Genomic DNA, 25,037 nt, shown 5'->3' with positions numbered 1-25,037 from the left:
TGCCACTAACTTAAGCAGGAGCAGGCTGTCAACCTGTGAATAGAATGCTGAAATATGTTACATAATGAGTCACCACATCCAGAGCTCTGTAGAAAAAGCATACATCATTGGGCAGACCAATGGGGGGGAAGGAGAATCACTTTTTTTCCCCTGGGGTGGGGAGCATGTATACTGTTTTTCTATCTTGCACAAAAATGTAGAGCAATGCTCATCACTGGCAAACATGGTTTTAACTCAGGAAATGGAAGAGTTTGTTTGCAAAGATGGTAAATCTTAACTCTAACTCTAGGCAAACATGAAGAGTTGTGATTTGGATAGAATTTACCCTGCCACCCTTCCCAAGCAGAAATGAATTGTGAAATGAACCCTTCCCAGCCATGTGATCCTGTGGAAATTTCAGTCTTTGTGTGTGAAATTGAGCCTTTCAAGCAGCTCTAATGCTGAATTAAGGATGGCATGATAACAACCTTAACTTGAATATCCCTTGCTCTTGAACTATTTAAGCCAGACTCTTCAGGATGCTATCCTCAATGATCAGATCATTAATACTGTGTCTCTGTACACAAGAAGCGTTGAAAACAAGGACTCAATCCTGGAGTCCCTCTACCCAGGTTTAATTCCCGGTAAAATCAATAGGAGTTTTGCCCCAGTAAGAAGTGTAGTATTGAGTATTATTGTAATAGTCCCAACTCCTGTGAATTTTAATCATCATATGCTGTTGGATAACAGGCTTAACTGGAATTTATTATGAAAGATTAACACAGCTCAAGACAGAAATGTTTTACATACCAAACTAGTCTGGGGAGCAGACAGCAGGAGTGGATGGTTCCAAATAGGATTGCGTCCCTTTATATACTATGCGTGTTTACAGAAAAGAAACCAAGAAAATGACCTGTTGACCGGTGGAACTCATTTCATGGTATCTGATTTACATAACAGATGAGCTAAAGACACCTGTTCAGCAATCCATTATTTTATCAATCACAAAAGATATCTTCAACCAAGTCATTATGACAAAACCATCTGTTAGAGTAGTTACTGATAAGCTAAAACCCTTTCTTGATAGATCATTATCTTATTGATCCCAGGAAACACCTGCTTCTTATCAGTTATCCGTCTTGCCATTTGGATGCATTTCCTAAGGATCAGTGGGTTAGAGTAACAGGATTCACAATCCACTATTAACATGCTAAGGACCAGCTAAAACTATAAACACAAGGTATGATAGGACTTTGGCTCACCTGCAAAGAATAAAATGTTGATGGAAGTTTGCTTCATTTGCTAACATAAAATCATAGGGCTAGAAGAAACCGCAAGGATCATCTAGTCTATTCCCGGCCAAGATGCAGGATTTGTTGTGTTGAAATCATCCAAGACAGATGGCTATCCAGCCTCCAGCGTTGCTAAAAAGACTGGTAGCCCTAGCTTGCGAATATATACTGTAATTATCATAGGAGATTTTCTATTCTGTTACTGGAATGTCCTAGTTTGTTGCTAGGCACAAAGACAGTTAATACTTAGAGACAAAACCCAGGAGGTTCTAACAAATAGAGCTTTAATACAGCCTCTCAGAGACCACCTAGCTCGCATGCCAACGGGGACCAATCAGTGCTGCCCCCTGTTGTGTGCCACTACCCGTTCTCTTAAAGGCACAACCCACAATTGTTTATATCAACATGACTCCACTGATTTATGCCAATTACTCCTGGCGGAATTGTGCACCACAAAATTAAAATTTCTGCACACAATATTTTAAAATTCTGCATATTTTATTTGTCAGAATAACACAATATAGTGGCTCGGGCTTCCATCGTGAGCCTGCCCCCCCACTGGAAAAACCGGATAAAGGAAACATTTTGGTGGAAATCACAAATTCCGAGTGATTTCTTTTATATTTGCCTAGTTTTACAACAGGTTATATAAAAAGCACTAGCAAAGTCAGTACAAACAAATTTCATACAGACAATGATTTCTTTATACTGCTCTATATACTAGACACAGACATGTAAGTACAATATTTATATTCCAATTGATTTATTTTATAACTATAGGGTAAAAATGATAGTAAGCAATTTTCAGTAATAGTGTGCTGTGACACTTCTGTATTTTTATGTTTGAATTTGTAAGCAAGTTGTTTTTAAGTGAGGTGAAACTTGGGGATATGCAAGACAAATCAGACTCCTGAAAGGGGTACAGTAGTCGGGGAAAGACTTGAGAGCTACTGATCTAGCCAGTACACACCCTTAATAGTGCCTCTCCGTAATCTAACAATGGTTACTCGTAAGTAAGGCTGTGAAGCAGACCTAGTCCAGAGAGAAACTCTCAAGAGCTGTGGAAAGATGGCTCCCAAAGGAAGGCTGTTACTTACCATAAGAGATCAGAAATACACTTGAAACTTGCCACTATTATGACTCAGCCTACCTCAGCAAGCACTTTCCTCAACAGGAACCTTATCTAGCTCCCTGCGTGGAGAACTTTAGTCCATTGAATCACATTCTGCTTCTCTTAATTATGTCTGTGACTACAGCTAGTTGGAGAATTGGGGAAAGGAAGAGGATTTCATTATTTATTTTTTTTCCTCCCCTTCCATTTTGTGTAGAAATTACCTTTTAACACTTCCACCACCAGCTGCAGCTTTATAGCTGGGGAGGGAGGGATGAGGGGCAAAAATCTGGGGAGGATAAAAACCCCCAAATGCTGGGATTTTGGTATTAGGAAAAAATGTTTTGATAGAATTTATCAGCTCTATGTATGACACTAGATATATATTAAGGGGATGAGCCTATTATGAATAAATTGATATGCAGACAAACTATGAAATGCAAAAGTTATTTTAACTTTCCCTTTTCCACTAATTTTCCCTTGGTTTGGGCCAGGGTTTATCTTTTGTATATTTATGAAATAAGTCTATATAGCCATCCTTGTTCCCTTCCAACTGTTTACAGATATCTCCCAGATTATACACTTTAGACGTTACTAAAATAAGACATCAAAGCTTTATTTTAGTGCAGATCAGTGTGCTCTCAAAGGAGGCATGCTACCTTTTTTTTTTCTTTTTTTTCCCCTGTCGTGTGGTGCTTATCGTGGAATAATGGGTAAAATATTACGATAACTAAATAAAACCTTACACTGAGTGCCCGGGGGGGGAGGGAAATCAATAACTTTTTTCATATAGGCAGAAATGGAATGGGTGCATGTGTTAATATGGAGGTTAGAACTTTATTATATTAGTCCTAAATTAACATTTTGGGAAATGATTTGGCATTGGGGAAGTTGTATTTTCTCCTCTAACGGTGTAAAAGAAATACAAGAAACCTACAGGAGGTCAGAATAGATTATCAGTGGTTCCTTCTGGCCTTAAAATCTGAGTCTATAAATAAAGGAGAACTCTCACAATGAATCAGTAACTTGAACAAATAGAACATTATTTTGCAAACAAATATTTTATTACTGTTTGTTTTACTGGTGACTTGCAACCTTCAGTCTAACTTCTTTGATTTGTTCTTCCAGTGAGATTCTAACTCTGGGCTGAATTGTCACTAGTCCTAATGAAACCACACAAAACAATACATGGGAGTAAGGACTCCCATGCCATTTTGCACAGCCACGTTAAGGGTGGTACCACATCGCAGGCCAGGGCTTAGGGGCAATGCAGGGGTTGTGTACCAGACGCTACACTCCAGAGAGGAGGTGGATATGGACCGGGTTCTGCCTCTGCCTGCAGAAGGGAGGAATATGCTGCAATCACTTAAGAACTACCGCAAAATGCTCCTTGCTCCCTACCCACTTGGGGAGGATTGTACCTTAGAGGGATGCTTTGAGCACAGTGCCTCTCAGTATTCTGGGCTGTGCTGAGCCTAGCTTAGCCCTGTGTGTTTATAATTTCACTGTTTGTTTCTATAGAAGTGATTGGTGATAGCACTAGTCCAGCATTGACTTTCAGTGGCAATAAGTGATGCGGCAGGCAGAATTGTAGGAAAAAGATTTATTAAGAGTTCTTGGCGGCCAGCACTCCATGCTGAAGCTCTAGAATTTGAGTGCAAGCAAGTGTGTACCGAGCTTTCATTCCAAATCTCCCAGAGCAATACCAGACTGGGTCTCTCCTGAAAGCTGACCTTTTTTACCCAGTTCTGCTGATCATATTACAGTGGCTACTCTGTAGAATTAAACAGGAAGAGACCAAGATTTTCTTCACATTTAAATAGTTTTTGTAATTAAGAAAGCTATTGAAATTACTGAGGATTCAGTTCACTGGTACTGCTGCTAAAAGCTATTACATTTTTTTGTCTGTGATGTCCTGGATGTTGAACCCTGGCATGGGAGTCCCCTAGCTAGCTGCCACAGCCTGGCCTCCACCCAATGGCTACTGAAACCACCTGGGTTGAGAAGCTATTAGGGCTAACTCCAGCCAAGGCACCACCCATGGGAACTCTGACTGGAGGATTGCCCAGCTCCATCGATTGTTCCAACTACAGTATTTAAGTCAAGTAGAGGAACAGGAAGTTTGTCTGAGCAACAAGGTGGTTCCCCTTTGTAGCAGTCTTACTCCCGGCTTGTGCCTGCCTCCTGCACCCAAACCCGTTCTTAGCTCCTGCCTTGTTCCTCCCTTTGCTCCTGTCCCCGCCATGCTTGATCCTTGCCTCTTCGCCTGCCCTTACACCTCACCGCCAATCCTCAGTGGCCAGTCTTGGTCCGACCCCAGCCTCTGACTTCTGATCTGACTCTGGGTTGTTCCTGGGCTCTCGCATTTGACCTCAGCTCTCAATCTCTGCTTCAGTTCCTGGTTCTGAGTCTGGTTTGAGCCCTGTCTCTAGTGCTGACCTTTGGCTTTGTTTCCCAACCTGCTCTGCCAACTCCACCTGATTCCCTATGTCACAGTCTCTAACTGCCTCAAGAAAAAGGATTTTTGGCTGTTTTTTGGAAAAATAATTCAGCATTGTCAAGATGTGAGAATAGGAACAAGACTTTCTGCAACACATCCAACTGAGTTTTTCATCAAAATCATTATTGGAATAATCTGTTTACTGAACCTGGTTACTCCTGGAAGAAATTTTCAGCACTGCGCATGCACAGAATTTATGTCCCCCACAGATTTCTTTGCTTCCCCACAAAAAAATGACTTTCTGACAGGGAAGCAAAGGGAATCTGCAAGAACAGTCACGCACCACCCCCGAGCAGTGCAGGTACATTGTGTCAGGCACCCGGAGCAGCCGGCAGAGAGGTAAATCACTATGAGGCTGGGGACACCCCAACCAGTGGCTCCTACCCTGAGCTGGGTTCAGCTGCTAGTCCTAGCTGGGCTGGAGGCAGGAGAGGATGGGACTTCCTCTTCCCCTGCCAAGGAGTGGCTGGGGCTGTGTTAGCCCCACCCACAGAAACCTCCCTCAGCTCCAGGAAGCTCAGCATCCTCCCCTGCCCCCATTGCTCCTTAGCTGTGGGGGGAGGGGTCACTATATGGGGAGCTGCTCCCCCATCCACCCAATTCGTGTGCACCCGGACCTCCCATACCCAGACACCCCTGCCAAGCCTCACCCCATACACCAAGAACCCCCCTAGCCCTCCATCCCCGAACCCCACTCCACTGAACCTCAACCCCTACCAAGCCTCACCCCATATACCCAGGGCCCCCCTACCCCTCCATTCCCGAACCCCACTCCACTGAACCTCAGCCCCTGCATCTGGAGCCCCCCTGCAACCAGACCCCCTGCACCCAGACCACCCCCCACTGAGCTCCCTTTACTCACTCCACCACTGAGAAGCCCCATCTCCCCCCTGCACCATACTGAGCACCCACATCCAGACCCCCCTGCTACTGACCCCCCAACTAGCTGCACCCAGACCCCCACCCCACCAAGCCCCACTCCCTCAGCACCCTGGCTGAGACTCCCACAAGCAGACCCCTCTGCTGAGTCCCAACCACATTCACCAGGAAGCTCCTGCAGGTGCTGGGAGTGTGGGTCTGCTAAGGAATGCTCTGCCCATCTCTTCTTAATCTGTTCTGTCTGAATTGTAAACAGTTTTGTTAGCCCAGTTATGGTTTTTGGAATTTCCACATAGGATTTTAGTCATTTGGTAAATCACTCTTTGGGTTTCCTATCATAGCAGTAGTTTTAACTTCATCTGCTAGGTCTTCATCATATCTCCATTTATCTTTTTCACTGCTTTGTCTGCTTTCTTGTATTTCCCCCCACCCCACCCTTTGTCTTTTTGCACTATTTTGTTGGTCTTATCATTCAGGAGTTTTCCTTTTAGTGCTTTCCATTCCTCAATGAGACACCATGTCTCTTGGCTTATCTCATTCTTGCTCTGTTTATGTTGATATCCAACTGTGACTGCCGCATCTTGAATCACATTCTCTCTAACCTCTGTGCAGCATTCTTTAGGTCCAGTCTATCTCTTGCCTTCCTCTGTGTTTTGGCAGTGCTTCAAAGCTATCCCTTAGTTAAGATAGAATTTCTCACAATAGTCTTTCATTTTCAGTTTTCATTATTAACCAGAAAGCAGCAAAAAAAAAAAAAATCTCTCTCTGTTTTAATTTCAGTTTAGCAATGTGAAGATGGTGGTTAGTCACTGCTGACATGTGCTGCTTGATATGCCCTTTCATCTTGGACAGATGACCTGAATCTCTAGCTTATGTAGACGTGGTTGATGTTGGGTTTTTTGTTTTGTTTTTTTTGACCATCTGGCAAATTACTTGTTTCTTTGTATATGTCTTTGAGGGATCAGGATGCTTAAAACAACTAGGTTGTACAGCAAGCACAGTCCAATAAATCTTTTGCCATTTTGATTGATGTTTCCTAACCCATGCTTCCCCATTGCTCCTTCCATTCCTTGGTTGCCAAATTCCTACTGCAGTGTTAAAATTGCCTATCACAAGGAGTAAGTCATGTTTTGTCATTTTGTCAGTCACCCTCATCTTTATCCTTGTTGCTCTGTTCCTTTTGTTGGAACATAGCACTGTATGATTGACCTATTTAGGAATATCTGGTTTGGAGTCCGTCATATATGATGTGTTGGTTGATAGGTTCCCAACTGATGAATAAGTCTTCCACAAAGTTTGGCCTAATGAGCACTATTCCCTCTGAGTGTGTGTTTGTCACTACAACCTGAATAGATGAGATGTTTCTTCTCCTGCTTGAGGCACTTCATATCCACATCTGTCAATCTGCTCGCATTGATACCCAGAATTTCAAGTCCATAGTTGTCTATCTCCCTCAAAATTTTTGTTTGAAACCATGTTCTTTCTTTCCAATAATTAACTTTGAAGTGTTGTGGGGTTTTTTTGTTTGTTTGTTTGTTTGTTTTTTTGTTTTGTTTTTTACTGCCAGCATCAGACCTTACAAGGTCCTGGCTCTCACCAGAAACCTTCATGCAGCTGGAGGGTTGGTAGCCATTTTTACTGGATTGGTAGCTTGGTTCCATTTCTATAACCAGTGAGGTGTATTGTCCTGTGGTGTTTTTTAAATAAAGCTAGGTGGTTAGCCTTGAGCTTAACACTTGTCACCTTATCCAGGCTTGGGACTGGCAGACTCATCAAGGTGCACAAGAAAGGGCTTATATATCATCCTGGAACCCTAAAATTCTACCTGTCCTACAGAAAAGGGAGTGTTTGTTTCTTTGTAAAACAGGAACTTGGTGTTAGTCAGTGGAGTTCTCTTTAGAGGGCAGGAAATCCTCTGCTAGACAAGTGGAACTTTAAGGCTTCAATAATGTCTATAACATAAATGTAGTGTCTAAGAAATATCAAAGTGCTCTTCTGAGTAAAGGTCCCACTGACATGACATTTTGCGTGTTGGAATCGATTGTATAAATTGAGGTTCAGCAACATCTTCTATGGATGAAAAATTTCTGACTCTACTCTTAGTTATGCTTTTTACAAGGCAATGATGTGATGAGCAGGGTGAACAGGATGTATCCAGAGGCTTTTTCGTTAATTGGTCATATCAAGCAAACCTGATTTTGTTCTTTGAAACCACAAATTTGGTTGGTAAATGTAACTGTTGTATACTTCTAAAATGTGTAGATGACTTGAAGCTGGAGGGGTTTCAAGCATTTTTGAGGACAGGTTTAAAATTCAAAATGACCTTGACTAATTAGAGAATTGGTATGAAATTCAATAAAGACACAGGTGCAAAGTACCATACTTAGGAAGGAATGATAAAATGCATAACTACAAAAATGAGGAATAACTGGCTATGAGGTAGTGCTGCGGAACAGGATCAAGGGTTAGTGATCACAAAGTGAATGTGGGTCAACAATATGATGCACTTGTGAAAAAGGCTAATCTCATTCAAGGGGGTATTAACGGAAGTGTCTTAGGTAAGACGCTGGAGGTAATGGTCCTGCTTTACTTGGCACTGGTGATGACTCACCAGGAGTACTTTGTTGAGTCCTGGGTGCCACACTTGAAGAAAGATGTGATCAAATTGGAGAGAGTCCAGAGGAAAATGAGCAAAAATAAGTGCTCTAAAAAACCTGACCAATTAGGAAATGCTAAAAGAATGGGGCATGTTTTATTACTTAGAAAAGAAAACTGAGTGGATCTGATAAGTCTTCAAATATGTTAAGGGGGCTTTCAGAGATGATGGTAATCAATTGTTCTCCATGTCCACTGAAGGTAGGACAAGAAGTAGTTGGCTTACTATGCAGCAAGGAGACTTAGGTTAAATATTAGGGGAAAGCTTTCTAACTATATGGATGGTTAAGCACTGGAATAGTCTTCCAGGAGAGGTGGTGGAATCCCTATGATTGGAGGTTTTTAAAAACAGATTAGACCAACACCTGTCTACTTGGGATGGTCTACTTGGACCTGCCTCACCTGTCAGGGGTGGTCAAGGTGTACTAAGTCCTGCCTCTTGAGGCCCCTTTGAGCCCTTCATTTCTTTGATGCTATGTGATCTACTTACTCTTCTGTAAGGCATTTGATTTGGTATCATATGGCATTCTGTTTTTGTTTTGTTTTTTTGTTTGTTTCTGTTAAACTACCACTGTGTAAAATCAACATGGCACATATTGAATGGATTAAAAATTGGCTAAATGGTAGATCTTAATTTCCTGTTAATGGCTACATTTTATCAACAAGGAGAGGGGGTTTCTAGTGGAGACTTTTGGGTATGAGTTAATTCCTGAAATGTGTAATAGCTTTGGGCTGAGACCTCAGAAGAAATTAATTATAAATCACTTTTGAACAGTTCTGCAGATAACTCAGATTGATGGAGAGGTGAATAACAACAAGGACAGATCACTTTTTTTCAGAGCCATCCGGTCACGCGGTAAACTGGACATAATCAAACATGCAAATAATACAGCCAAATGCAAAGACCTTCATCTAGGAACAAAGAATGTATCCCATGCTTTAAAGATGGGGCACTATGTCCTGGAAAGCACTGATTTTGAAAAGACATAGGGAAGACGGTTGGTAACCAGTTGAACACAAGCTCTCAGTGCAATGCTGTAGCTAAAAGGGCCAACATGGTCTTTGGATATATAGACAAATGAATATTGAGAGAGCAGGAAGAAGAATTGGTATTACCTCTGTACAGGACACTTGTGAGATCATTATTGGAACACTGTTTCCACATTTGATGTCCACACCTTTAAAAGGATGTTGAAGATCAGAGAGGGTTCAGAAAAGAGCTACAAGAATGATGGAAAACATACCTTACAGCAAGAGAATTAGGGCATGTCTACATAGTGGGGCAATGAGCTCTACAAGAGTGTGATTTCTAAAGTGCATTACTATATTGTGCATTAATTGGTCCATGTGTACTAAACTTGTAAAACACACTAGGGAACAATCAGTGTGCACCAGTAGAGTCTACGCAGACCAATAAATGTGCAACATATGTGTGTGCTTTAGAAGTCACGCCTAAAGAGCTGATCATCTCACCATGTAGACAAACCCTTAAGCAGCTCATCTGTATAGCTTATGAAAGAGATGGTTAAGAGGTGACCTGATCATAGTCTATAGACACAGAGAGATGTTAACTGGTACTTCATGACTATTTAATCTAGCAGACAAAGGTCAAGCAAAATTCAGTGGCTATAAATTGGAACTTGACAACTTCAAAATAAAACAAAGTCCTTTTAATGAGTAATTGATCATTTGGAATAGTTTACCAAGCTGATGATTGAATTTTCTGTCACTCTAGGCCTTTAAGATTGGCTGTTTCTCAGATATCTTCTAGGTAAACCATGTGTGGTTTGGTTTGATGCAGAAATCAGTGGCTGAATTTCTATTGCTTGTGTTAGGCAGTCTAGGTGATCATAAATGTCCCTTCCTGGGTTTAAAAATCCTTAAAGTTATTTGCCCAAAATCTCACAGTTTTTTTGTTTGGTATCCTTATTAAAGAAAATTGACATTCACAAACTTGTAGTAATTTTTGTAAATTCATAATTTATAAACAGCCCTGTACTCCAGAGAGATTGGCATTATTGTGTGTCCATTGTCAGGGTGTCTAACCCTTAGATTCTTTGGTGATGGGCTCCGTAGAAAAAACAAAGGCAGGTAGAGAAATGCACTAATGAATATTCAGAAAACACTGCTCAGTGCCCATAGGACATATTTTTTTACTCCTCTACACTGTACAGTTGTTTTATAGCACTTGTACTCATTTATTTTCACTTGTTGAAACAAACTTGTTGATGGCTTGACTTGTTGCAGAAAATGACTTCTCTATTGATGAAAAAATTGGCTGTTTAATTTTAGTATTCAGGAGAACTGAAATTGAATTTCAGCTTAGTATCCTATGGTTTTCTAACAGAAATAACTAGGAGAAACAAATAGTAATGATGGCCAAAACAAAATTAAGTGGTGGTGGTGATGTATATGTTTGTTTATTTGTTTTGTAAGTCCAGGGGGAATAAGGGGAGGTCTACCAGAAACAAACATTGCAACATTAAAACAGACAGTTCTTAAAAAACATTATTACAGTGAAACAAAGGGACTTTCTCAGTACTAAGAAAATTAGGTTAAATTACTGTGCAGCTGTAGCTGAATAACAGGTATTTTGGGATTGTCTAGATAATCCCATCACCATAGTATGCAAGTTAAAATTCCATGGTGAGGCCTGTGGGGCCCATTTTACTTGTTGGCAAAATTTCCATTGACTTCAATGGGCATTGGAACAGTGAATGTCACGACTCCTCCTTCAGCTCTTTTCCCTTCCTAGAAGACCCAGGTCTCCTAGGGATAAATGCAGATGGTTCCCACCAACTCTTCTCTTCTCTTTTCTTCTCTTCAATATTTTCAGACAAAATCTGTCTCGTGTAGTGTTCAGCAACAAGAGTTTAGTCTGTTTAGTCTGAAGAAGAGAAGAATGAGGGGGGATTTGATAGCTGCTTTCAACTATCTGAAAGGGGGTTCCAAAGAGGATGGCTCTAGACTGTTCTCAGTGGTAGCAGATGACAGAACGAGGAGTAATGGTCTCAAGTTGCAGTGGGGGAGGTTTAGCTTGGATATTAGGAAAAACTTTTTCACTAATTTTTGCAGTGGTGAAACACTGGAATGTGTTACCTAGGGAGGTGATGGAATCTCCTTCCTTAGAAGTTTTTAAGGTCAGGCTTGACAAAGCCCTGGCTGGGATGATTTAGTTGGGGATTGGTCCTGCTTTGAGCAGGGGGTTGGACTAGATGACCTCCTGAGGTCCCTTCCAACCCTGATATTCTATGATTCTAAGAGGGAACTAATATGAAGAAAATAGCAAAGACAATTTTGCATAATAGTTTTTAGGATCACGTGGTCTGATTTGATTTCACTTAGTTTGGAGCTTATGTTCACTTAGATAAGGACTCCAAAGTCTATGAGAATTTGGTTTTTAATGAATTTAAGGTCTCAACACAGGACAGTACTATCATAGAATGGAATGGCAAGGCATGGGAAGATTTTCCTACACTTATACTGTGTGTGTGATTGTGTATTAATGATCCCTATGCAACATGTTCTGTGATTATATAATGAGAGATTTAGTATCAAAAGTAGCAAAAATGTAGTGCTTATCAATTTACCAATCTCCACTAGTGGGTGGGCAATCCAGTGTGGGATTTTCAGATTAGTGGAGATATGGGGCCAGTGGAAGTGACATCCTGTATCTTTGAAGGGCAAAGGAGGCAACCCTCGTCACTCACTGGCCCCACTCAGTAATGCCCTGGAATGGAGAGAGTGCACTGAATGCTAGTCTGTCTGCTGGAGGTGATGATGCAGCTCAGAAGGGGTGGGGTCAAGTTGTCAGTTACCTCCTGCAGCTCGGATAGGGCGCTAGGAGTGAAAAGGAACCCTTTGGACAAGAAAGAGAGTGGAGCAGGGAAGCCTAGGAAAAGATGTTGCTCTGCTCCTCTGTTTTTCAGCTGTGGGTCTTAGCTGTCAACTCTGTGGCCCCAGCTCAGCTGCAGCACTGAGCAAAGATGGCATCCACTGCATTGTTTTGTGAGGCAGAGGCCATGGTTCCAGATCTGGCCCTTCCTTTCCTTTCCTTTCACTGGGGAGCAGAAGAGGGTATAATTCAACCTAAGCAAAATTTATCTTGCTTCTTTCTGTTGCCGTGTGTGAGAGAGAACTGTGATTTGTATTCCAGGATTGGTTTCAGGCTTCAGCCATCTTCTTTTTCTTTTGTTTTTATGTGTGACATTTTGGGGTTGAACCCAGGCCAGCAAAGGATTGTGTCACTGCCTGACCTGCAATTCCGTGTGCCTGAAATGCTATGTTGTTATGATTCATACCCTGGACACCCACAGCCAGCATACAAGCATGTAGGTTACACTCTGGCTTTCACCACCAGTTATTGTTTGCAGAGTGGCCCCAACACTTTCCCTCAGTCCTGAATTTCCCCAAACTATCTCCCTGAAGCATCCAGCCCTCTCCTGGAACAATGACAAAAGTTAAGTTTGCTGCTCCTTTAAAGAAACAGAAACAGCAGCTCGTTATCTTGACTGGAATTAACAATCACTTCAGTTCAACCAAAGCACTGAGCTGGCTTAGATAAAACGTAAAGCAAGTTATTATATCAAAAAGAGAGGTTTCAAGTGATACTAAGTATAAGGAACAAAGATAAAAATGGTTACAAGCAAACAAAAGTAAAAATACACTTCTAAGACTAAAACTTAATTTCAGCAAGTTACAATCTTTGCCTAAGTAAGTTTCTTACCTAAACTTAGTTCAGAGATGCCAAACCCCTTTGTTGAAGGACCCAACATTCTGCGATTTCAAGAGCTCCAGCCTCTTGAATCCCCCAAGTGATGGACAGCTATGGGGTTCTCCCTTCTTTTTATAGTTCAGTAAATCTTTTTGAAATATATTCTTTGAAATGTAAGCCCAGACACTTGGCTTCTATATGCCAGCTGGGGTATAGATGCCATGCCATCTTCTCCCCTGCTTGGTAACTGTTTACCTGTGTGTAAATTTTATTTCCATTATCTCTGCCTGATCAGATTAGTCAGACAATCAAATATACGTTGCTTTGGCTAGGGCAGACTGGTTTTATGCATTGCTTGCCAAACACATGTTAAGACTTAATTCTAGCACAGATTTATAACTTTGTACACATCTTGTACATGCACCATGCAATGATTTTTCGGGGCCAGCATGTTATGAGTTTGTATATGATACAGATTGTGACAACAGTGTGTTAGGTGTAGTGAGTATGTCAGGCCTGAAAAGAGTTGTTAACTGAGTAGTGAAGGACTAATGAGCTCTGTGTCACACTCTGGTCTCAGCACTAATTTAAAAATCAAAGCTCTTAAGTGTTTTCTTTTATGAAAATTTGATGAAATTCTTCAGTGTAACATATTTTGGGTCCATTCCTAAAGAAAGCAAAGCTCCCATTGAGGTCCTATGATGATGATGTGGGAGAGAATTCCTTTTTGGATATAGTTCACAGTCTGAAAGCATATGAGGATCATTGCTACAGTACATAGACAGGTTTACAGCTTTTGACTCTGTACTGTAGCCTCACCTACACCATTTACTCCAACATTGATATCATAGTCCATCGCTTCTAAAAGTCAATGTACCATCCTTCATGTAAAGTGTTAAGGTTCCTCTCTAGACTAATATTGCCAAAGGTTAAATGACATTAGTATTGGAGTTTGTGACTGCGTAATATGCTGGTATAATCCTCAGGACATACTATAATGGCAGTCATAGTTCCCTGAATAGGTCGACTATGCTATAGGTATAAAAATCGTTCTGATGGAAAATTGTATTTTAGTGTTAAAAATTGAAAATACCTCAAGAGGTGGGAAGAGGGAGAGGATGCACAACACATTCAGTTTAAATATGTACACCCTAAGGTATGGTCTACAATGGAGGGGTTTTTTTTAAATGTACATTTTTGTTCTTAATGATTTTTAGGAATATGTTATAAAAATATTGTCCCGTAGCATCTGGGCATGTGACATGAATTAAAAATAAAGCAACACCTTATGTTGTGCTGTTCACAGTACGGAGAGGAAAAGCATCCCCCTGCTCGTTTGCTTACCATATGTACAGCACGCCTCCTGTGGCACGTGACCAGGATTAATCAGCGAATTTGGTCCACTTGTTGGATCATTCATTTCCCCGGCTTGGGACGGGTACTGACTGAGAGTGTGACATGAACGCTGATCCATGCCCATATCCCTCTGGTTGAAACATCCTCTACCCCAGTTATCATAGTACCATGAAAACTTCCCATGCATATGGATAGAGAAATCTCTACTAATATTAGAGAGAGAAATACTGTTGGGGATTTTTTATAATGGAAGACTTGAACCACCTCAGATATAGATTGACAATAAATGCTACTAATTCTGGTAGAGTCCAGTTACTCCTGGGTATGATAAATACGTTTTATTGATTGACGCGCCACTGAACCAATAACAGGTGATGGCATTTTAGACTTGGTTTTGGTAAGCAGTAAGGACATCCTAGAATAGCTGGTGATAGGAAATAAACCATGCAGTGTGGATGGGGAGGAGATTAAAGGTAATCTAGGTATGGCCCAAAACCTAAATGAATTCCGTGTGCCTTGATTTTCAATAAGGATGACAGTATGGGATGTGGGCATGAAGACAGGATGGCTGATGGGAATGAGTGTATAGATATGGAAATTTCCACATCTGAGGTGGAAGAAAAGCTTACAGTTTAGCACTCAAATCGGTGGGACCAGTTAATTTCCATCCCAGAAGATTGAAAGAACTGGCACAGGAGATTGCTAGTCTGATAGATTTATTATAAATCCTTGCTATTTGGTGTTAATACCTCATGACTGGAGAATAAATAACAGCATATGTCAGGTTTCAGAGTAGCAGCCGTGTTAGTCTGTATTCGCAAAAAGAAAAGGAGTACTTGTAGCACCTTAGAGACTAACCAATTTATTTGAGCATAAGCTTTCGTGAGCTACAGCTCACTTCATTGAATGCATCCGATGAAGTGAGCTGTAGCTCACGAAAGCTTATGCTCAAATAAATTGGTTAGTCTCTAAGGTGCCATAAATACTCCTTTTCTAACAGCATATGTATATTTTAAAAAGGGTGGGAAAAAGTGATCCAGGCAATTACAGACCTTATAGTCTGATTTCAGTGCTATGCAACGCTTTAGAACAAATTTTGAAGTAAAGAATAGTTCAGTTTGTGGAGGTAAATGGAAAAGGGGGTGTCATGAAAAATGGGTTTATCAAAGGTAGATAATACCAGACTAACCTGATTTCTTTCTTTGAGAAAATAACTGATTTTTGTTAAGATAAAGGAAATGCAGTAGATCTAATATAATTGGACTTGAGTAAAGCATTTGGCATGGTACTAGGTGGGAAATTATTAGTTAAATTAAAGAAGATGGCAATTAGTAAAAAAAAAATTCCTAAGGTGGAGAGGGAACTGGTTAAAGGGGAGAAGGCAATAGGTTGTGCTGAAAGGTGAAGTGTTGGACTAGAGGGAGGTTACTAGTGGAATTCCTTGAGAAATGGTCTTGGTACCAATCTTAGTATTTCTATTAATGACTTGACACACAAAGTTGGAGAGTGCCAATGAAATGTGCTGCTGATCCAAAGTTGGGAGGCAGCATCAATACAGAGGAGGATCGGAATATTATACAGGAAGATCTGGATGACCCTGAAGACTGGAGTGATAGAAATGGGATGAAATTCAATAGTACAAAGGGCAAGGTCGCACTTAAGGTCTAATTACTATAATTTCTACTACAAGCTGGGGGCTCATCAGTTGGAAGCAACAGAGGAGGTCAGAGCCCTGCGTGTGTGGGTTGATCACTGGACAACTGGATGAGTATGAGCCACAAATACGATGCAGCTGTGAAAAAGGCACATGACATCCTAGAATATATTCAGTGAGGCATTTCTGGTAGAGATCGAGATGTATTAATAACATTGTACAAAGCACTGGTAGAACTTTATTTTGAATACTGTGTACAATTCTGATCACCCGTGTGCAAGAAAGGTTAACTGAGATTGGAACAAATGCAGAGAAGAGCTACAAAGATGGTCAGGGGAATGGAGAGACTATATCCATCCTTAGAGGTTTTTAAGGCCTGGCTTGACAAAGCCCTGGCTGGGATGATTTAGTTGGGGTTGGTCCTTCTTTGAGCAGGGTGTTGGATTAGATGACCTCCTGTGGTCTCTTCCAACCCTAATCTTCTATGATTCTATTTTATGAGAGGAGATTGGAACAGCTTGACTTATTTAGCCTAGTGAAAAGAAAGCTGAGAAGGGATATGATTGTTCTCTGTAAATACGTCAGGGTGGGTAAACACCAGGGACGGTGAAGAGCTATTTAACATAGAGGACAATGTTAACAAGGTCAAATGAGTATAAACTGGCCACGAACAAATTTCAGGCTGGAAGTTAGGAGGTATCTATCTATCAGAGGAGTATGGTTCTGGAACAGCATAACAATAGGCTGAATTAGTTTTAAGAAAGGGCTGAACAAATTGATGAGTAGGATTGCATGATGGGCTTGCTTGTAATTAGATGGAAGGAGAGTGAGAGTTCAGCAGCCTTGGAGGTTGCTTCTGGGTTATATCTTATGTTCCTAAGGGCTCATGTTTCAGGGCTTCAGTTAGTCACCTCCAGCAGCTAGGAAGGAATTCCTCCTACCCTCCCAATGTATTCTGGGTAGTTTTGGGGTCTCCTTCCTCTGAAGCATCAGAGATGGCCATGGCTGGAGATGGGGCTCTGGACTGTGTGGTCCAGTGCTCTGTGGCAGCACTGGCAATTCTTTCTTTGACCTGCTTGGCTCTTACTCCAATACTCAGATCTGACTGTGCACCGTATCTGGGGTTGGGAAGGAATTTTGTAATTGTCAGTGACTGTGTGTAGTTTTTCACTTCCCTCCGCAGCCTGGAGTGCAGATGACATACCAGGATTATTTGGGTTTCTCATTTAATCAACTCCTTGCTATTGCAGGGGCCTCAAGCTTTGATGCCCCTTGGTCTCACCTATCCTCTGTATGTGGCACATAAGAGTTCAGTTTCCTGTGGGCTGTAATAATTTCATCTAATTTCAGTTGTTGGGTATAGTGTGCAGGTGCTGGGTCATGCTGGTGGCCTGTGGTATGCAGGAAATCAGACTAGATGATCTGGTGGTCCCTTCTCATCTTAATCTCTCTGTAGTGATCCATAGCTTTACATACTTGATCAACAGATAAGACTTTTCTGTGCTCTAAAAAACAGAAAACTCAGGTTCTGGCATGCTCTGAATGGGAGCAAATTTCATAGTCCCTCATTGGACTAGATCTCAGCAGAAGACTCTGGGTCTGATTCCTTCCCCCCCCCCCCCCAAAAGTCTTGCAGCTTAAATACACACTGATTCTCCTCCCCCCCCCCCCCCCGCCCCCGCCCAATGTCTTGCACCTTAAATACCCATTCCGCAAAATGGGAGTAAAATGCTACCATTCTGATTGTCACATGTTGTATCCACTTCACTCTCACTCTGGCAGGTGTAAATGATGACACAGTGTGAATGTAATCCACTGTTCAGCGTGTGTTATGCGTCCTTCTCAGTGCCAGCTACCAGACCTATTCCTTTAGCTCAAGCTGTGGAGGCTCTTGCTTCCAGTGCTGGGGAGGCTCAATTCAGTTTCTGAAAATGATCACTCTCCAGAGACAGAGGGGCTGTGGAATGCAAGTCTGCGGGGAGCAGGACTTTAGAAAGCTTACAGCACCACAGCTGTACCGATGCACCTATGGTGCTGTAAAACCTCTCATCTCGCTGCTCTGTGCTGACGGGGGAGAGCTCTCTACCGTTGGCATAATTAAACCACCCTCAAAGAGCAGTGGTAGCTATGCCAGTGGGAGAAGGACTTCTGCTGACATAGTGCTGGTGCACACTACCATTTATGCTGTCATAATTTATGTTGCTCGGGGGTGGAATATTCACAACTCTGAGTGATATAAATTTTGCTGACATAAATGGTAGTGAAGATATGGCCTAAGATCTCTTCACCAATGCTTGGGACCCAGCAGAAATCAGGGTGGAAGATTTCAGTTTATTTGAACTTTCATTAATAAAATCAATCTCCCGGGACATTTATTGTGAAACCATCTATATGAGGGATGTGAATAGCCTGGCATAAAGACCATTGTCATATTACTAGAAATCTGAAGACTGTAAGAAAGGAAGGGAGGGTAGGAACTGGTGTCATTCTAAGACTATCGACTGTGACAAAGTTCCTGCTCTACCTTGGTGGGTCTTGCGCTTATTGGCGGATTTGCTCACCTTGGAGCTTCACGGCAGCCCTCAGCTTGGCCGTTTTTCTGAACCCACAGTCCAGGTCGATTCCTCCTGTGTCTGACCAGGAGTTGGGAGGATTTGGGGGAACCCGGGCCCTCTCTCTACTCCAGGTTCCAGCCCAGGGCCCTGTGGAATGCAGCTGTCTAGAGTGCCTCCTGGAACAGCTGTGCGACAGCTACAACTCCCTGGGCTACTTCCCCATGGCCTCCTCCCAACACCTTCTTTATCCTCACCATAGGACCTTCCTCCTGGTATCTGATAATGCTTATACTCCTCAGTCCTCCAACAGTCCGCGTTCTCACTCTAAGCTCCTAGTGCCTCTTGCTCCCAGCTCCTCACATGCACACCACAAACTGAAGTGAGCTCCTTTTTAAAACCCAGGTGCCCTGATTAGCCTGCCTTAATTGATTCTAGCAGCTTCTTGATTGGCTTCAGGTGTTCTAATCAGCCTGTCTTAATTGTCTCCAGAAGGTTCCTGATTGTTCTGGAACCTTCCCTGTTACCTTACCCAGGGAAAAGGGACCTACTTAGCCTGGGGCTAATATATCTGCCTTCTATTACTCTCCTTTTGCCATCTGGCCCGACCCTGTCATACAACATAGGTAGAAACGGATGCTTCTCATGTGCTCCCTATCATAAAAGAACTCTCAGACACTTAATGTAACTAAACAGTGACAAATTTACAACTTAGTTTTAAAAAGTCTTTGTACAGACTATAGACAACTTTTCTGGGTAACTGAGACAAAATGTGCAGTGGAATTAAAGGGCTGAATATAGAACAAAAGAAGTTGAATTAAGTGGGGGAGTTGTTGGGGGGAAGGTTTCAGTGATAATATACAATCCACAGGGATAAAGAAGCAATTCACTCTTCTTTCCCCACCCTCTTTGCCAACAGTAAAAGCTTTGTACCAATGGGAAGGCACATATCTGTGTGTGGTTTGGTTTGGGGTTTTTTGTTCTGTTTTTGATATCCTCTAAAGCATAAGATAAGAAAATAGTCTGCTCCATTATTACCATTCCTGGAAACGTATACTATGTTTGCGATGCTATTTAAGTGTGGTTTAGTCTCATTGAGTCAGTATTTCATTCCACTATATCATAACAAGCTACTTCAATTCTAGGGAAAACAAAAAGTCAGCTCGAACTTACAGCAGTGAGCTATCGGAATGACTCTGCAGAGCGAGTAATGTGAACTAAACTTACTTGCCAGATACGTAAAGCCAGACATTTGCGGGGGCTAATCTGTCTATGCTTCTGTCACACAGAGATGCACTCATGGGAGCATATGCAATGAAGGATGGTCGCAAATGCTACTCTCTCTCATGTGCTGCTTAAACTTCTTTATCTCCCACTAACTTTCTGCCGATGAATTAGAAATATTTGAGCAGCACTGTATTTCTTTTTCACCGGATGGAGACTTAAATCCCTAGAAAGATGCTGTAAGTAAGGACCTGCAGGCCATATCATAAACTTTGTCCTTATTTTTAGCTAAAAATAAAATCCTGTTTCTCTGCTCTTTCTCCTTCATGCCAGACTGGTGGTGCTGAATGTTGATCAGCCAACTCGTGATCGAATTGCAGACAGTTGTTTTGGGGGTAGGGTTACCACCTAGCTGGTATTTGACCGGCCTGGCCATTTTTTATTTTTAATGGATTTGCCAGTTGCCAGAAAAATAATTTAATCTGCTGGGTTTTTTTTTTACGTGGGCCTAAAGATTTGCATTATCATCAGGATACCATGGGATATCTACTGTTAAAAGCCTGTGTCCAGCTAATGATGCTGCAGTGTTCCCACTTCAACAGTTTAAGGGATAACAGATCAAAGCTGTTGAAAAATACAGCAGCTGTCTGCCCACCAACATGCAAGCGCACCAGTGTGAGAGACAGAGGGTTTGAACCTCACGAGAGTACAAAGAGGTCATTGTCTGTATGAAATTTCAATTTGTACTGACTTCACTTGTGCTTTTTATGTTGTCTGTTGTAAAATTAAGCAAGTATCTAGATGAGTTGATGTACCCCTGGGAAGATCTCTGTGTATTGCCAGGGGTACACATACCCTGACACAAATATAAAGGGAAGCGTAAACACCTTTCTGTATACAGTGCTATAAAATCCCTCCTGGCCAGAGGCAATGTCCTGTTCCCTGTAAAGGGTTAAGAAGCTCAGCTAACCTGGCTGGCACCTGACCCAAAGGATCAATAAGGAGACAAGATACTTTCAAATCTTGGGAGGGAGGGTTTTGTTTGTGCTCTTTGTTTACTGGTTGTTCTCTCTTGGGACTGAGAGAGGCCAGACAGAAATCCATCTTCTCCAACCCATCCTAATCCAAGTCTCCAGTATTGCAACCAGTATAGGTAAACTAGGCAAGGCAGATTAGTTTATCTTTTGTTTTATATGAATTTTCCCTTTGTTAAGAGGGAGGTTTATTCCTGTTTTCTGTAACTTTAAGGTTTTGCCCAGAGGTGGATCCTCTGTGTGTTTTGAATCTGAATACCCTGTAAAGTATTTTCCATCCTGATTTTACAGAGATGATTTTTACCTTTCTTTTTTTTTTTTTTTTAATAAAATCCTTCTTTTAAGAACCTGATTGATTGTTCCAAGACACACGGGTTTGTGTCTTTGATGATTTTGTAACCAGTTGGTTAGGATATTATTCTCAAGCCTCCCCAGGAAAAGGGGTGTGTAGGGCTTGGGGGGATATTTAGGAGGAAGACGTCTCCAAGTAGTCTCTTTCCCTGTTCTTTGTTTAAAACGCTTGGTGGTGGCAGCATACGGTTCAAGGACAAAGCAAAGTTTGTACCTTGGGGAAGTTTTTAAGCTAAACTGGTAAGAATAACCTTAGGGGGTCTTTCATGCGGGTCCCCACATCTGTACCCTAGAGTTCAGAGTGGGGAAGGAACCCTGACATACCCATTACTGCAATAAGTGGCTGTTGGTTGGGGAAGGGGTTGGGGTTGTGGCAGACTTGATTTTGGTGGGGGTGGGTGCAGGTTTTTTGGCATTTCAAAGTTGATAGCCCAATTCGGGGGTCATTTATCCAGCACTCAGTTCAGCCAGCTCATGCTTTTCCAAGTGCCATATTGCATAGACCACCTTACCTGAGTACACACGGCTATTTTCATGGTAGCCCCTGTAAGCTTGGTTCTACTATTATTAGTACATTTTATTGCTTTTACGTATGAAAGAATCAGATCAGATAACTTAAGAGCCCCACACATACCAAACCTCCCTTGTTAGATGTGAACTTGAACTGAAACTTTCTTGACTTTCTGAAGTATTTAGATAAATGTTTTCCTGCCACCCTCCCACCCCCCAATCCTGATTTGTCTGGCACTGGCATCAGAAGCAAGAAAATACAAAGAGCGGCTGCCCTCACAGTTTTTCCAACCAGGAACAGAAACTAGAATGTCACATTTTCTGAGAGAGCCTGTTCCCATGAGATTTCCAGGCCTAGTTTGTAGAAGGTTCTGACAGTTAGATAACCATTTAGCTAAGGCCCTTGCTGCTTATCTCAACCACAGGTAATCTCTTTCACTTGTGTGTGTATGCGAATAAATTTGTTCTGAAAAGTAAATGAGACTTCCAGTACAAAGCACTATCGTGCTAAAATAGTGTCTTTCTGCCTCTAACCATAGGGCCTAATCAGAACTAATCAAAACCACTGGGAGTGTTTCTGTTGAGTGCAGTGGGCTTTGGATCAGGCCCATGGTCCTTCTGAGAAGTATTAACTTGCAAATAATGTAATATAAACTGGTGCAAGTTTGTTAACTAAGAAAACTTTCTATAGTAAAACCGGTAATTGGTGACTACAGCTACCACAGCTTAGGTCCTTTGCTATAATACTTAAAAATCACCATAATCACATCAATGGTGTAATTGGCCACACATTAAAGGACTGTTATTACCTTTTAAAGTCTTTGTTAGAGATATACACTCTGTGCCTTCTGATTCATCTGGCTCTGTTTTTTCCTCCTGCATTTGTCTCATGTCACTTCAGCATGCATATTTAGCAAATTTTAAAGAGTAGCAGAATATGTTTTCTGTACCCTGGTGGTGGTGATTAGCAGATCAAACAGAATCATAGCAAGATTAAGAGGAAAGAACTCTCATAAGGTCATGTGGGTGAAGAAGGAGGCACAAGGATGGCTTTGAACCTAGGAGATTCCCACACAGGCAGCCGAGTACATTGCTGTTTTGTCAGCAGATGATCAAGGGGAAAAGAAAAATGATCGTGAGAAATCTGATGACAGCTCTTTGTCCAAGCTGCTTTTACATCAAGGTGCACTTCATAGTCTGTGACATATTAAGATATAGTATTACTAGAGCTGTCAGAGACATTTAAGAATATAAACATTTGAATTTAAATGACCTTAAAGGAGTGTTGTCCGCTGCTTTTAATATATATAAAAATAAATATATAATTTATAACATTTCCTTTGTTTTCATACTTTTTGGGGGCCCTGACCCTGTAAAGAAATTTATTAAATATTTTTGGATGGCTTTTCTACATTTTCAATATTGACTTCAATTACAACACAGAATACAAAATGCACAGTACTCACTTTATATTATTATTTTGATTACAAATATATGCACTGCAAAAATGATAAACAAAAGAAATAATAAAAAGAAAAGGAGTACTTGTGGCACCTTAGAGACTAACAAATTTATTTGAGCATAAGCTTTCGTGAGCTACTGCTCACTTCATCGGATACATTCTAGTATTTTTCAGTTCACCTGATACAAGTACTATAGTGCAATCTTTGTTGTGAAAGTGTAACTTACAAATGAAGATTTTTTTTTACATAACTGCAGTCAAAAACAAAACAATGTAAAACTTCAGCACCTACAAGTCCACTCAGTCCTACTTCTTGTTCAGCCAATCGCTAAGACTAACAAGTTTGTTTACATTTATGGGAGATAATGCTGCTGGCTTCTAATTTACAATGTCACCTGAAAGCGAGAACAAGTGTTCGCATAGCACTTTTTTAGCCGGCATTGCAAGGTATTTACGTGCCAGATATGTTTAGCATTGCGCTACAGTACTTGTAATGGGGGGAATTGAAAAATAGTATTTTTTACAGTGCAAATATATGGGATCAAAAATAAATATTAAGTGAGCACTGTACACTTTGTATTCTGTGTTATAATTGAAATCAATATATTTAGAAATATAGAGGGACAAGTGGCATTCAGCCACCCAAGATTGAGCAATAACAGGTCTGTGTTGCCCTCAGATGTCCGGGGCTGCACGCGCGCTGCACTGCTTGGCTCAGCGTGTGTCTACCCTGTGCCGACAGGTGCGGGTGTAAAAGATGTTTTGCACGGCAAGCCTGGGAGGGAGGGGGGGAGGAGAAGTGGAGCGGCGGCACGCTCGGGGGAGGCGGTGGTGGTGGAGCGGAGGCAAGCTGGGGCGGGGAGCGGTTCCTCTACCCCAACCCCATTACTTCCTGCGCTCCCCCCCACCCTCGCTCACCTCCGCTCCGCCTGCTCCCCTGAACCCGCTGCCTCTCCCTCGCCTGAGAAGCGGAGTGGCGGTGTGTTCAGGGGAGCAGGTGGAGCGGTGGTGAGCTAGGGCTGGGGCTTGCGGGGGGGAGCTGCAGGAAGCAATGGGGGGGGGGGAATGCGGCATGCCCGGGGGAGGAGGCGGGGCCGGGGATTTGAGGAAGGGGCGGAGTTGGGGCAGAGCCGGAGGCGAGGGGGGCACGAAAAAAAAGCGGGGGCGGCCAAAAACATTTTTTGCTTGGGGCAGCAAAAACCTAGAGCCGGCCCTGGCAGTGGACATCTAGTGACTTCAGCCTTTGGGTCAAAAAAGAGAGAGGGAGAAATAGTTTAGCTTGATTTTGGTAGTATTGTCTGTTTGCTAGAAACTGACAAGCTACTTTTGATTTATGAGTGAAACTTTCAAAACTGCAATAGTGTAAATGAGATTGACTGAGAGAGGGTCATCACAAGCCTTATTCAGAAAGCTCGCTACACAGGGATAAATATCAGTTTGAGTTTTACTTTCAGATAAAAGCCCCCTTTTGCCAGCATCAAGAAAAGAGATAATTCCATCAAAAGATTATACTTCGCAAACTGCCCTCAAAGTATGTTACTTAACTCCTTAAAAATTCATCATTCGGCTTCAAAAGAGATCTCCCACTTTCCCCTTCTGATACTTATGATTTCACTACTGATTTCTCAGATTCCTTCCCTGTCTTTGCATGAAAATCAAAAAGAAATAAAACTGAAAAGAAATGATTAAACTGAAACGTGAGGTAGAGATTTCTTTAAAGTCACCTTGTATTCAGTTCCCTTTAGTTCACAACGAAGATTCACT

At 41.8% G+C, this 25,037-nt stretch overlaps 1 long non-coding RNA gene across 2 annotated transcripts in view; it reads left to right on the top strand.

The window, feature by feature from the left end:
• LOC119566586 overlaps positions 1-25,037 on the top strand; it is a 403,844-nt gene that overhangs the window by 239,272 nt on the left and 139,535 nt on the right. The gene's annotated exons all lie outside the window — the stretch shown is intronic.

The sequence above is a fragment of the Chelonia mydas genome, chromosome 5, assembly GCF_015237465.2.
Source record: "Chelonia mydas isolate rCheMyd1 chromosome 5, rCheMyd1.pri.v2, whole genome shotgun sequence".
Lineage (NCBI taxonomy): Eukaryota > Metazoa > Chordata > Testudines > Cheloniidae > Chelonia > Chelonia mydas.
Note: the sequence above shows the minus strand (reverse complement) of the source record. Positions and strands in the feature narration are given on the sequence as shown.